The sequence below is a fragment of the Lepisosteus oculatus genome, unplaced genomic scaffold, assembly GCF_040954835.1.
Source record: "Lepisosteus oculatus isolate fLepOcu1 unplaced genomic scaffold, fLepOcu1.hap2 HAP2_SCAFFOLD_68, whole genome shotgun sequence".
Taxonomy (NCBI): domain Eukaryota; kingdom Metazoa; phylum Chordata; class Actinopteri; order Semionotiformes; family Lepisosteidae; genus Lepisosteus; species Lepisosteus oculatus.
Window position 1 is genome coordinate 25,370 of NW_027168235.1, and position 15,045 is coordinate 40,414.

A 15,045-nucleotide genomic window follows, 5' to 3' on the forward strand; every position below is an offset into this window, starting at 1 on the left:
GAATGTTGGACTTGTAATAACTAATTGAAGGATAATAATAATCAACGAAAGTGCTTAAAAGTATCAACAAATGCCTTCAAAGTACTTGACACGTACTTTGCTTTCAAAAGTGAAACATAATTAATGCTTACGTAAGATTTCTCTTGACTTCTCAGGAGTATACTAACTCCAAGGACAAGTAACATCACAAACCATTATTTAAGTGCTGATGTTGGAGCTGCAATACTACTACCAAGACAAAAAATGATACAGGTAACACTGCTTTCAGATTTCTAAGAATTGCTCAAATAGTATGTTTACAGAGCATTCAGAGTCTCATAGAGAAAATAAGTTGAGAATATGACAAGTTCCTACCATCTCAAACACTGCCAATCTAGAACAAAAAGAAAGTACTTGAACGCCTACAGTAATGGAACACAAACCAGAACATATCAGTGCATGACAAGGAAATGTAGTCACAAAATGATTCTACCCTTTCAAGTCCCAAAAAGGACCGAGGAACTTACCGGAGGCGATACCTGGATTTCAAACAGAGTATAATGTAGCCACTGTAGGGGAGAAGATCACAGAGAGCTCTTCTCAGATTGCTCAGAGTCAGCCCCAGCACCCTGTCCTGACTGAAGCAGACAAAGTGGTCAAACAGGTAGGTAGAAATGAGTAAGGAACAGAGAGTATGGTTATTCTTGCATTGTTTTGTTCGTCTGTCAAAGAAAAGAGTGCTTCTGACTTTTGTCAATGTTCATCTTTATTTTAGGAGAAGAACAAACGGTGGTATCACACTTTGCTCAAGTGTATGATACCATGTGTGTACAGCAGACATCACCAAAGGAACAGGAGACACCTGAGTAGAGAACAAGAATATGAAAAGACTGATGAAAAAAAGCACCAGGATAAATCCATTGAATATGCACAATCTCGTCCAGTATTTCAATGAAAAGTTTCAGTGTTGTTTTTAGTGTCGTCGTATTGCATACATTTAAAACAATGTGTCTTGTTTAATGAACAATTTCATTTACTTTAGTAAAAAGTGTTTTTTACTGTAGTCCTAGCATGGATGCAATTGTTAGAAAAAAACGTGAATGAAAAACTGAATGTTTCATACAATATGGGTTTGTGTTAACCTACACACCTAAATGAAATGTTTGATTACGTTTACAAGACATAACACATAGTTCAGTTGAGTGTGAAAGGGAACAACAGAGAAAGTCACAAACAAAACATTTGTGAAGGACTTGATGAATGTTTTTTCTTTAGAAATTACAAAAAAATAAAGAATTTTTCAACAAGATGTCTTTCTATAGCGAGTTTCATTTGAGATAGTCTTTTCTTAGAAGTGCAAGAGTGGTATTCCCTACAACTTATTCCCCAATTTGATCATTCTCAGAAATTAGGAGACGGAAACCACACCTACTGTAATATTAGACCTTGTAACAAGGCAACTAGGTTTCAATGGCTTAAAAGGTGCAGAAAGAGGCTCATGTATAATGACCTCCAGTGTTCCACAGTTTTCCCAAATCATTTCTTAGAGTATGGAAAAAGAGGAAATAAAGTGTCTACAGAAAGCGTATACCCCCTTGAACTTTGTTCAGTTTGTTGCGCCAGTGCCAGAGTTTCATGCAATTAAATGAGGACCTCTTTCTCACACCACATATGTTATACTTTCAATGGGAAAAAAGGAAATATTAGAATTGTATACATTTTCACCCACATGTTAATATTTGGTAGAAGCCCTTTTCACAGCAATTTCAGCTGTGAGTCTGTTGGTAATGGGCTCCACCACCTCTGCACCAACAAGATTTGATAATATTTGAGAATTTCAGAAGTCTGTCTGGTTTAGCTGAAGAATCAGCTAAGGTAAGTTTCAGGAAGAGCATCTGATTTCTTTCAATAAAGCAGAACAGAGAAAAAACACACAATACAAAATCATGAGAATTTGTATCCATATGACACTTTGACTCGAATACTTTTATCAGACCTACACAGAGTATATACTGTACACACTTTTTCAGCCCAGGTTTATACATTTGGAACTGCCATTTGTAGGTGTTTTTGTGTCTTAGCTCAACACTGTGAAACCTGTAGTTACAAACATGAAGGATGAAGACATGAAGACATATATTGTACCTCTGACCGGCCTACCTTCCAAGAGGTGAAAGATGAAACTTTTCCTTTATCGTCAACTCAGTGAATGTCTTTAAACTTTCGAAAACTGTAACAAAGAATAAGTTAAAAAACTTATTTTCATTGGACCCACAGAAAAGTCAAAGTTGTCCATAGAAATGCCCGTCTAAATCAGAAATCTACAGCACAAAGGCAGTGGCCTTTCGGGACATAAAAATGAAATCAGACTTTACTCAGACGAATTGCCCTTGGTCACGGACATCTTGCTATCAGTCACTACAAAGATGTTTTCTCTCGTGCCATGGCTTGCCTGACTTGCTTCTTCAGCTGGATGGCTTCTGGTCGCTGGTCAGGATCGACAGCCAGCATGTCCTGGAGCAGTGTCCTTAGCTCAGTGCTTATGGCTCTATTTACTTTCAGGGGGATGTGGAACTGCAGCCAGGGGTTCTCATCCAGGGCCTCTCCAACAGGCCCTGACAGACATATGCTCCTGTATCGGAAACACACTTTAGTTCAATTCTAAAATATTTCTCATAGGACTGAAGGAACCTTTGCCTGTTAAGAGTTAACAATTAGGTCCTCAAGAACTGTTTTACGGTTTTCTACACTCCTGGCTGGCCAAGGTCTCTTTAAGGTCTCTTAAGTGGAGGTGTAACTCATGTATCCTACATGTGATTTAGCAACATGAAAGGGAATAGCTTCTTATCGGATTATGGTCTTGGTTAACTGCCTAAGGCTGACCTAAGTGCCTAACTTTCTGACTTTCTTTATACCTTATATGTTAAGAAGCTTCTTCTGACCAATCAGAAAAGTATGCTTTATGTATGAACATTTTGCTCATCAAAGTGAGTGAGAGACAAGGTTAACAGAAATTAGCCACGGCAGTTAATGACAGCATATTTTTGGGTTCTTAAATGGTCTCTACCTGGCACACCTGCAGTGCAAACTGACACACACTGTTTAGAGAAACAGCTACTCTATTACTAATATTAATGAAACATTTCTTATTCTATGGAACAAAAACAAACAGTAAAACTAAAACACAGATCTCTTAGCTTCCTATTTCATGAACCAGATGACTGAATGACCAAGCCTAACTAGTAGCCAGAACCCCAGTTAACCCTCCGTAACACAAAGTTTAACCACACGACAGGAACTCTTTCAAACTGAGTGAAAATCATAAATGGATCCATAACTTTACACCAATTTACTATGTTGTGCCAATACCTGCATTTACATTTAGAACCAATGATGTCATAGAACCAGCATCACACCAGTTCCAGGTGTCTCCAAGGAGACAACAGAACTTCAGTTGTGTTTGCTAAAATACACACTTTGAAACATACTGTAACACTTAGTTAACATGTCTGGTTTAGTTGAAGAATCGGCTAAGGTAAGTTTCAGGGTTTAATGGTGGGATGGCACCTGTGCTTTTTTCCCCCAACCGCTAGAATATGATTCGCACCAAACCCAAAAGAAATACTGCACAGTTCAGGAACTTCATCAACCTAGCAACTGTAAAATAAGCTTACAAACAACTGAATTGAAATGCCAAAAAGTTCAGAGAAAGGCACAAACTATGTTTACTTGGGGTTTACAAAATTAAAGCTAACTAAAACTGTAATGATAAACAATCATGCTGCCAATGGACAGAGAAATATCATGTTTTTTGAATAATGTATTATTTGTTATATAGGAACCCAGTATAAGGGAATCCCTTGCGATCCTGTCTGCAGAGATAAAGGTAAGTATTTTTTTCTCTTTAGCTCTGTCACTCCAAGAAATATAATGAACATAAATATATTTGCCAATCTTTTCATAGTAATCCAAACAACTCTGCGTGCATCTGACATTTGTAATATTTATCTACCGCAGTATAACTCTTCTGGCAAGGCGATTGGTATTGTACCTTGAAAGAAAACTGATTGGAAATGTCATGTACTCTATGGTTTCTATTGATGTCAAGTGGCAAATGTTGACTGGTGATGTTATGTGAATCTTAGGAAATGGTCATTTTTCAATCGAGTCTATGTTTCTCAGAATTTGAGACAGGGAGGTCAATCTCTGCAATCCGAGCTGAGGGCATTTCTTGGAATGGAAAGGTAAGAGCAACGTGTTCTTTGATTTCTCTTAAGAGTCTTCGCCAGATTTAACTATGAAAAATGTAAATAATAATAACAAACATTATTTTATATAGTGCCTTGAAAGGTGGCTTCTTTACAGAATGACAAAACCAACTACAATAAATAATACACAAGATATGCCTGATGACAATACACAGTTAGAGGAGACAGTAGATGGTCATTGTCAGTGTATTCTGAAGGTAGTTTTCCAATTTTTTGGAACGGGGTAAAAGAGCCCACCTCTACTAGAATCTTTGTCCTAACCAAAAATGTAACAAAGTATAATAATAATATTAAAAATAATAATGATAAACTTTATCTATAGAGCACCTTTCATACAAATAGTGCTTTGGTGCTTTAAAAACCAAGCGTAAAAATAAAATATTAAAATTGAGAGATATACTTTCAGTTGTAAAGGAAAATACAGCAATACAGTAAAGCAACATACATGTCAATTAAATAAATAAAAATTAGGAAAGTCGTAATAAAATAAGAACAATTAAAGAGAACTAAAAAAAGAAACAGAAATAGAAAGAACAAAGAACCACTTTAACTAAAAGCAACATTTTCAAATGTTTTTTAAAACAATGTACCGAGCTTGACTGCCTAATAAAAAGTGGAAGTGAGTTTCATAATTTGGAAGCATAAAAACAAAAAGCAGCCTCTCCACTCTTTCTGCATTTCACATGTGGTATTTGCAGTAGGCCAGTATGTGCAGATCTCAGGTCACGTATAGGAACATATGAAGACAGACATTCAGTAAGGTACAGACGTGCTAGGTCGCTTACAGCTTTAAAAACAAGTAAAAGAACTTTCAAATTTATCCTAGATAATACAGGTGACCAGTGAAGTTTTTTCAAAACAGGAATGATATTCTCTTTCTTGTATTTGTTAGGATCTGTGCTACTGCATTTCGAACAAGTAGTAAGGGATTTATTGTTTTCTTGGGAAGCCCACAAAACAGAGCATTATAATCATATCCACATCAATGTGAGCAATGGAGAAGTCAAATTAACGTGTCTAAATATCATCTAGTTCTATCCCAGGGAAGAGGGCTTTTGCCTACACAGACGACAAGACACAAAACGCTCAACTGTGCAAAACACGCATAAGGACATCAGTCAGGAGGAACAGGGTAAAGTGTTTTTACTTCTTCACCATGGTCATGTAATTTCACTCCAAGCACTGTCATATGAAATAACTGTGGAAACGACCTCCCCAACATTTTGGGTTGTTGCATTTTGCTTCAATGAATTTTAACCTTTTCTTTTAGACATTAAGAGGAAGGACACATTCACCCTTGGTAGAGATTCAGTTGTTCTATGAGATGTCAAGGTGAGAATTAACCACTTCAGGCATACGTCAATCCACATGACTGAAAAAGGGGCAATGAACAGGATATGGGGATTTTGCTAGTTATAAAGTACAATAATCATCATTACATGATCTAAGACTACTGAAGTATAAGCTGTGTCCCTGACTGATTAATTAGCAAATTCATCTTTGTAGAGTGCAGCTACTATCTATTCAGTGGCATTTCCTTAAAACAACTGTATTCCCACATTCTGAATATGGAGTGAGATCATGTAGAGAATGTTGGACTTGTAATAACTAATTGAAGGATAATAACAATCAACGAAAGTGCTTAAAAGTATCAACAAATGCCTTCAAAGTACTTGACACGGACTTTGCTTTCAAAAGTGAAACATAATTAATGCTTACGTAAGATTTCTCTTGACTTCTCAGGAGTATACTGACTCCAAGGACAAGTAACATCACAAACCATTATTTAAGTGCTGATGTTGGAGCTGCAATACTACTACCAAGACAAAAAATGATACAGGTAACACTGCTTTCAGATTTCTAAGAATTGCTCAAATAGTATGTTTACAGAGCATTCAGAGTCTCATAGAGAAAATAAGTTGAGAATATGACAAGTTCCTACCATCTCAAACACTGCCAATCTAGAACAAAAAGAAAGTACTTGAACGCCTGCAGTAATCGAACACAAACCAGAACATATCAGTGCATGACAATGAAATGTAGTCACAAAATGATTCTACCCTTTCAAGTCCCAAAAAGGACCGAGGAACTTACCGGAGGCGATACCTGGATTTCAAACAGAGTACAATGTAGCCACTGTAGGGGAGAAGATCACAGAGAGCTCTTCTCAGATTGCTCAGAGTCAGCCCCAGCACCCTGTCCTGACTGAAGCAGACAAAGTGGTCAAACAGGTAGGTAGAAATGAGTAAGGAACAGAGAGTATGGTTATTCTTGCATTGTTTGTTCGTCTGTCAAAGAAAAGAGTGCTTCTGACTTTTGTCAATGTTCATCTTTATTTTAGGAGAAGAACAAACGGTGGTATCACACTTTGCTCAAGTGTATGATGCCATGTGTGTACAGCAGACATCACCAAAGGAACAGGAGACACCTGAGTAGAGAACAAGAATATGAAAAGACTGATGAAAAAAAGCACCAGGAGAAATCCATTGAATATGCACAATCTCGTACAGTATTTCAATAAAAAGTTTCAGTGTTGTTTTTAGTGTCGTCGTATTGCATACATTTAAAACAATTTGTCTTGTTTAATGAACAACTTCATTTACTTTCGTAAAAAGTGTTGTTTACTGTAGTCCTAGCATGGATGCAATTGTTAGAAAAAACGGGAATGAAAAACTGAATGTTTCATACAATATGGGTTTGTGTTAACCCACACACCTAAGTGAAATGTTTGATTACGTTTACAAGACATAACACATAGTTCAGTTGAGTGTGAAAGGGAACAACAGAGAAAGTCACAAACAAAACATTTGTGAAGGACTTGATGAATGTTTTTTCTTTAGAAATGACAAAAAATAAAGAATTTTTCAACAAGATGTCTTTCTATAGCGAGTTTCATTTGAGATAGTCTTCTCTTAGAAGTGCAAGAGTGGTATTCCCTACAATTTATTCCCCAGTTTGATCATTCTCAGAAATTAGGAGACGGAAACCACACCTACTGTAATATTAGACCTTGTAACAAGGCAACTAAGTTTCAATGGCTTAAAAGGTGCAGAAAGAGGCTCATGTATAATGACCTCCAGTGTCCCACAGGTTTCCCAAATCATTTCTTAGAGTATGGAAAAAGAGGAAATAAAGTGTCTACAGAAAGCGTATACCCCCTTGAACTTTGATCAGTTTGTTGCGCCAGTGCCAGAGTTTCATGCAATTAAATGAGGACCTCTTTCTCACACCACATATGTTATACTTTCAATGGGAAAAAAGGAAATATTACAATTGTATACATTTTCACCCACATGGTAATATTTGGTAGAAGCCCTTTTCACAGCAATTTCAGCTGTGAGTCTGTTGGTAATGGGCTCCACCACCTCTGCACCAACAAGATTTGATAATATTTGAGAATTTCAGAAGTCTGTCTGGTTTAGCTGAAGAATCAGCTAAGGTAAGTTTCAGGAAGAGCATCTGATTTCTTTCAATAAAGCAGAACAGAGAAAAAACACACAATACAAAATCATGAGAATTTGTATCCATATGACACTTTGACTCGAATACTTTTATCAGACCTACACAGAGTATATACTGTACACACTTTTTCAGCCCAGGTTTATACATTTGATACATTTGGAACTGCCACTTGTAGGTGTTTTTGTGTCTGAGCTCAACACTGTGAAACCTGTAGTTACAAACATGGAGGATGAAGACATGAAGACATATATTGTACCTCTGACCGGCCTTCCTTCGAAGAGGTGAAAGATGAAACTTTTCCTTTATCGTCAACTCAGTGAATGTCTTTAAACTTTCGAAAACTGTAGCAAAGAATAAGTAAAAAAAAATATTTTCATTTGACCCACAGAAAAGTCAAAGTTGTCCATAGAAATGCCCGTCTAAATCAGAAATCTACAGCACAAAGGCAGTGGCCTTTTGGGACATAAAAATGAAATCAGACTTTACTCAGACGAATTGCCCTTGGTCACGGACATCTTGCTATCAGTCACTACAAAGATGTTTTCTCTCGTGCCATGGCTTGCCTGACTTGCTTCTTCTGCCGGATGGCTTCTGGTCGCTGGTCAGGATCGACAGCCAGCATGTCCTGGAGCAGTGTCCTTAGCTCCGTGCTTATGGCTCTATTTACTTTCAGGGGGATGTGGAACTGCAGCCAGGGGTTCTCATGCAGGGCCTCTCCAACAGGCCCTGACAGACATATGCTCCTGTATCGGAAACACACTTTAGTTCAATTCTAAAATATTTCTCATAGGACTGAAGGAACCTTTGCCTGTTAAGAGTTAACAATTAGGTCCTCAAGAACTGTTTTACGGTTTTCCACACTCCTGGCTGGCCAAGGTCTCTTTAAGGTCTCTTAAGTGGAGGTGTAACTCATGTATCCTACATGTGATTTAGCAACATGAAAGGGAATAGCTTCTTATCGGATTATGGTCTTGGTTAACTGCCTAAGGCTGACCTAAGTGCCTAACTTTCTGACTTTCTTTATACCTTATATGTTAAGAAGCTTCTTCTGACCAATCAGAAATGTATGCTTTATGTATGAACATTTTGCTCATCAAAGTGAGTGAGAGACAAGGTTAACAGAAATTAGCCACGGCAGTAAATGACAGCATATTTTTTCGTTCTTAAATGGTCTCTACCTGGCACACCTGCAGTGCAAACTGACACACACTGTTTAGAGAAACAGCTACTCTATTACTAATATTAATGAAACATTTCTTATTCTATGGAACAAAAACAAACAGTAAAACTAAAACACAGATCTCTTAGCTTCCTATTTCATGAACCAGATGACTGAATGACCAAGCCTAACTAGTAGCCAGAACCCCAGTTAACCCTCCGTAACACAAAGTTTAACCACACGACAGGAACTCTTTCAAACTGAGTGAAAATCATAAATGGATCCATAACTTTACATCAATTTACTATGTTGTGCCAATACCTGCATTTACATTTAGAACGAATGATGTCATAGAACCAGCATCACACCAGTTCCAGGTGTCTCCAAGGAGACAACAGAACTTCAGTTGTGTTTGCTAAAATACACACTTTGAAACATACTGTAACACTTAGTTAACATGTCTGGTTTAGTTGAAGAATCGGCTAAGGTAAGTTTCAGGGTTTAATGGTGGGATGGCACCTGTGCTTTTTTCCCCCAACCGCTAGAATATGATTCGCACCAAACCCAAAAGAAATACTGCACAGTTCAGGAACTTCATCAACCTAGCAACTGTAATATAAGCTTACAAACAACTGAATTGAAATGCCAAAAAGTTCAGAGAAAGGCACAAACTATGTTTACTTGGGGTTTCCAAAATTAAAGCTAACTAAAACTGTAATGATAAACAATCATGCTGCCAATGGACAGAGAAATATCATGTTTTTTGAATAATGTATTATTTGTTATATAGGAACCCAGTATAAGGGAATCCCTTGCGATCCTGTCTGCAGAGATAAAGGTAAGTCTTTTTTTCTCTTTAGCTCTGTCACTCCAAGAAATATAATGAACATAAATATATTTGACAATCTTTTCATAGTAATCCAAACAACTCTGCGTGTATCTGACATTTCTAATATTTATCTACCGCAGTATAACTCTTCTGGCAAGGCGATTGCTATTGTACCTTGAAAGAAAACTGATTGGAAATGTCATGTACTCTATGGTTTCTATTGATGTCAAGTAGCAAATGTTGACTGGTGATGTTATGTGAATCTTAGGAAATGGTCATTTTTCAATCGAGTCTATGTTTCTCAGAATTTGAGACAGAGAGGTCAATCTCTGCAATCCGAGCTGAGGGCATTTCTTGGAATGGAAAGGTAAGAGCAACGTGTTCTTTGATATTCTCTTAAGACTCTTCGCCAGATTTTACGATGAAAAATGTAAATAATAATAACAAACATTATTTGATATAGTGCCTTGAAAGGTGGCTTCTTTACAGAATGACAGAAACAACTACAATAAATAATACACAAGATATGCATGATGACAATACACAGTTAGAGGAGACAGTAGATGGTCATTGTCAGTGTATTCTGAAGGTAGTTTTCCAATTTTTTGGAACAGGGTAAAAGAGGCCACCTCTACTAGAATCTTTGTCCTAACCAAAAATGTAACAAAGTATAATAATAATATTAAAAAGAATAATAATAAACTTTATTTATAGAGCACCTTTCATACAAATAGTGCTTTGGTGCTTTAAAAAGCAAGCGTAAAAATAAAATATTAAAATTGAGAGATATACTTTCAGTTGTAAAGGAAAATACAGCAATACAGTAAAGCAAGATACATGTCAATTAAATAAATACAAATTAGGAAAGTCGTAATAAAATAAGAACAATTAAAGAGAACTAAAAAAAGAAACAGAAATAGAAAGAACAAAGAACCACTTTAACTAAAAGCAACATTTTCAAATGTTTTTTAAAACAATGTACCGAGCTTGACTGCCTAATAAAAAGTGGAAGTGAGTTTCATAATTTAGAAGCATAAAAACAAAAAGCAGCCTCTCCACTCTTTCTGCATTTCACATGTGGTATTTGCAGTAGGCCAGTATGTGCAGATCTCAGGTCACGTATAGGAACATATGAAGACAGACATTCAGTAAGGTACAGACGTGCTAGGTCGCTTAAAGCTTTAAAAACAAGTAAAAGAACTTTCAAATTTATCCTAGATAATACAGGTGACCGGTGAAGTTTTTTCAAAACAGGAATGATATTCTCTTTCTTGTATTTGTTAGGATCTGTGCTACTGCATTTCGAACAAGCAGTAAGGGATTTATTGTTTTCTTGGGAAGCCCACAAAACCGAGCATTATAATCATATCCACATCAATGTGAGCAATGGATAAGTCAAATGAACGTGTCTAAATATCATCTAGTTCTATCCCAGGGAAGAGGGCTGTTGCCTACACAGACGACAAGACACAAAACGCTCAACTGTGCAAAACACGCATAAGGACATCAGTCAGGAGGAACAAGGTAAAGTGTTTTTACTTCTTCACCATGGTCATGTAGTTTCACTCCAAGCACTGTCATATGAAATAACTGTGGAAACGACTTCCCCAACATTTTGGGTTGTTGCATTTTGCTTCAATGAATTTTAACCTTTTCTTTTAGACATTAAGAGGAAGGACACATTCACCCTTGGTAGAGATTCAGTTGTTCTATGAGATGTCAAGGTGAGAATTAACCACTTCAGGCATAAGTCAATCCACATGACTGAAAAAGGGGCAATGAACAGGATATGGGGATTTTGCTAGTTATAAAGTACAATAATCATCATTACATGATCTAAGACTACTGAAGTATAAGCTGTGTCCCTGACTGATTAATTAGCAAATTCATCTTTGTAGAGTGCAGCTCCTATCTATTCAGTGGCATTTCCTTAAAACAACTGTATTCCCACATTCTGAATATGGAGTGAGATCATGTAAGAATGTTGGACTTGTAATAATTAATTGAAGGATAATAATAATCAACGAAAGTGCTTAAAAGTATCAACAAATGCCTTCAAAGTACTTGACACGTACTTTGCTTTCAAAAGTGAAACATAATTAATGCTTACGTAAGATTTCTCTTGACTTCTCAGGAGTATACTAACTCCAAGGACAAGTAACATCACAAACCATTATTTAAGTGCTGATGTTGGAGCTGCAATACTACTACCAAGACAAAAAATGATACAGGTAACACTGCTTTCAGATTTCTAAGAATTGCTAAAATAGTATGTTTACAGAGCATTCAGAGTCTCATAGAGAAAATAAGTTGAGAATATGACAAGTTCCTACCATCTCAAACACTGCCAATCTAGAACAAAAAGAAAGTACTTGAACGCCTGCAGTAATCGAACACAAACCAGAACATATCAGTGCATGACAATGAAATGTAGTCACAAAATGATTCTACCCTTTCAAGTCCCAAAAAGGACCGAGGAACTTACCGGAGGCGATACCTGGATTTCAAACAGAGTACAATGTAGCCACTGTAGGGGAGAAGATCACAGAGAGCTCTTCTCAGATTGCTCAGAGTCAGCCCCAGCACCCTGTCCTGACTGAAGCAGACAAAGTGGTCAAACAGGTAGGTAGAAATGAGTAAGGAACAGAGAGTATGGTTATTCTTGCATTGTTTGTTCGTCTGTCAAAGAAAAGAGTGCTTCTGACTTTTGTCAATGTTCATCTTTATTTTAGGAGAAGAACAAACGGTGGTATCACACTTTGCTCAAGTGTATGATGCCATGTGTGTACAGCAGACATCACCAAAGGAACAGGAGACACCTGAGTAGAGAACAAGAATATGAAAAGACTGATGAAAAAAAGCACCAGGAGAAATCCATTGAATATGCACAATCTCGTACAGTATTTCAATAAAAAGTTTCAGTGTTGTTTTTAGTGTCGTCGTATTGCATACATTTAAAACAATTTGTCTTGTTTAATGAACAACTTCATTTACTTTTGTAAAAAGTGTTGTTTACTGTAGTCCTAGCATGGATGCAATTGTTAGAAAAAACGGGAATGAAAAACTGAATGTTTCATACAATATGGGTTTGTGTTAACCCACACACCTAAGTGAAATGTTTGATTACGTTTACAAGACATAACACATAGTTCAGTTGAGTGTGAAAGGGAACAACAGAGAAAGTCACAAACAAAACATTTGTGAAGGACTTGATGAATGTTTTTTCTTTAGAAATGACAAAAAATAAAGAATTTTTCAACAAGATGTCTTTCTATAGCGAGTTTCATTTGAGATAGTCTTCTCTTAGAAGTGCAAGAGTGGTATTCCCTACAATTTATTCCCCAGTTTGATCATTCTCAGAAATTAGGAGACGGAAACCACACCTACTGTAATATTAGACCTTGTAACAAGGCAACTAAGTTTCAATGGCTTAAAAGGTGCAGAAAGAGGCTCATGTATAATGACCTCCAGTGTCCCACAGGTTTCCCAAATCATTTCTTAGAGTATGGAAAAAGAGGAAATAAAGTGTCTACAGAAAGCTATACCCCCTTGAACTTTGATCAGTTTGTTGCGCCAGTGCCAGAGTTTCATGCAATTAAATGAGGACCTCTTTCTCACACCACATATGTTATACTTTCAATGGGAAAAAAGGAAATCTTACAATTGTATACATTTTCACCCACATGTTAATATTTGGTAGAAGCCCTTTTCACAGCAATTTCAGCTGTGAGTCTGTTGGTAATGGGCTCCACCACCTCTGCACCAACAAGATTTGATAATATTTGAGAATTTCAGAAGTCTGTCTGGTTTAGCTGAAGAATCAGCTAAGGTAAGTTTCAGGAAGAGCATCTGATTTCTTTCAATAAAGCAGAACAGAGAAAAAACACATAATACAAAATCATGAGAATTTGTATCCATATGACACTTTGACTCGAATACTTTTATCAGACCTACACAGAGTATATACTGTACACACTTTTTCAGCCCAGGTTTATACATTTGATACATTTGGAACTGCCACTTGTAGGTGTTTTTGTGTCTGAGCTCAACACTGTGAAACCTGTAGTTACAAACATGGAGGATGAAGACATGAAGACATATATTGTACCTCTGACCGGCCTTCCTTCGAAGAGGTGAAAGATGAAACTTTTCCTTTATCGTCAACTCAGTGAATGTCTTTAAACTTTCGAAAACTGTAGCAAAGAATAAGTAAAAAAAAATATTTTCATTTGACCCACAGAAAAGTCAAAGTTGTCCATAGAAATGCCCGTCTAAATCAGAAATCTACAGCACAAAGGCAGTGGCCTTTTGGGACATAAAAATGAAATCAGACTTTACTCAGACGAATTGCCCTTGGTCACGGACATCTTGCTATCAGTCACTACAAAGATGTTTTCTCTCGTGCCATGGCTTGCCTGACTTGCTTCTTCTGCCGGATGGCTTCTGGTCGCTGGTCAGGATCGACAGCCAGCATGTCCTGGAGCAGTGTCCTTAGCTCCGTGCTTATGGCTCTATTTACTTTCAGGGGGATGTGGAACTGCAGCCAGGGGTTCTCATGCAGGGCCTCTCCAACAGGCCCTGACAGACATATGCTCCTGTATCGGAAACACACTTTAGTTCAATTCTAAAATATTTCTCATAGGACTGAAGGAACCTTTGCCTGTTAAGAGTTAACAATTAGGTCCTCAAGAACTGTTTTACGGTTTTCCACACTCCTGGCTGGCCAAGGTCTCTTTAAGGTCTCTTAAGTGGAGGTGTAACTCATGTATCCTACATGTGATTTAGCAACATGAAAGGGAATAGCTTCTTATCGGATTATGGTCTTGGTTAACTGCCTAAGGCTGACCTAAGTGCCTAACTTTCTGACTTTCTTTATACCTTATATGTTAAGAAGCTTCTTCTGACCAATCAGAAATGTATGCTTTATGTATGAACATTTTGCTCATCAAAGTGAGTGAGAGACAAGGTTAACAGAAATTAGCCACGGCAGTAAATGACAGCATATTTTTTCGTTCTTAAATGGTCTCTACCTGGCACACCTGCAGTGCAAACTGACACACACTGTTTAGAGAAACAGCTACTCTATTACTAATATTAATGAAACATTTCTTATTCTATGGAACAAAAACAAACAGTAAAACTAAAACACAGATCTCTTAGCTTCCTATTTCATGAACCAGATGACTGAATGACCAAGCCTAACTAGTAGCCAGAACCCCAGTTAACCCTCCGTAACACAAAGTTTAACCACACGACAGGAACTCTTTCAAACTGAGTGAAAATCATAAATGGATCCATAACTTTACATCAATTTACTATGTTGTGCCAATACCTGCATTTACATTTAG

At 37.1% G+C, this 15,045-nt stretch overlaps 1 long non-coding RNA gene across 1 annotated transcript; it reads right to left on the minus strand.

Annotated features, from left to right (window-relative positions):
- Positions 1-488: 488 nt before the first annotated feature.
- LOC138233644 (uncharacterized) lies at positions 489-6,425 on the minus strand. Its single transcript, XR_011187574.1, has 4 exons — positions 6,342-6,425; positions 2,432-2,611; positions 2,140-2,209; positions 489-617 (listed from the first exon to the last, which is right to left on the minus strand). It is a non-coding gene; the product is annotated as an uncharacterized lncRNA (long non-coding RNA).
- Positions 6,426-15,045: the final 8,620 nt, after the last annotated feature.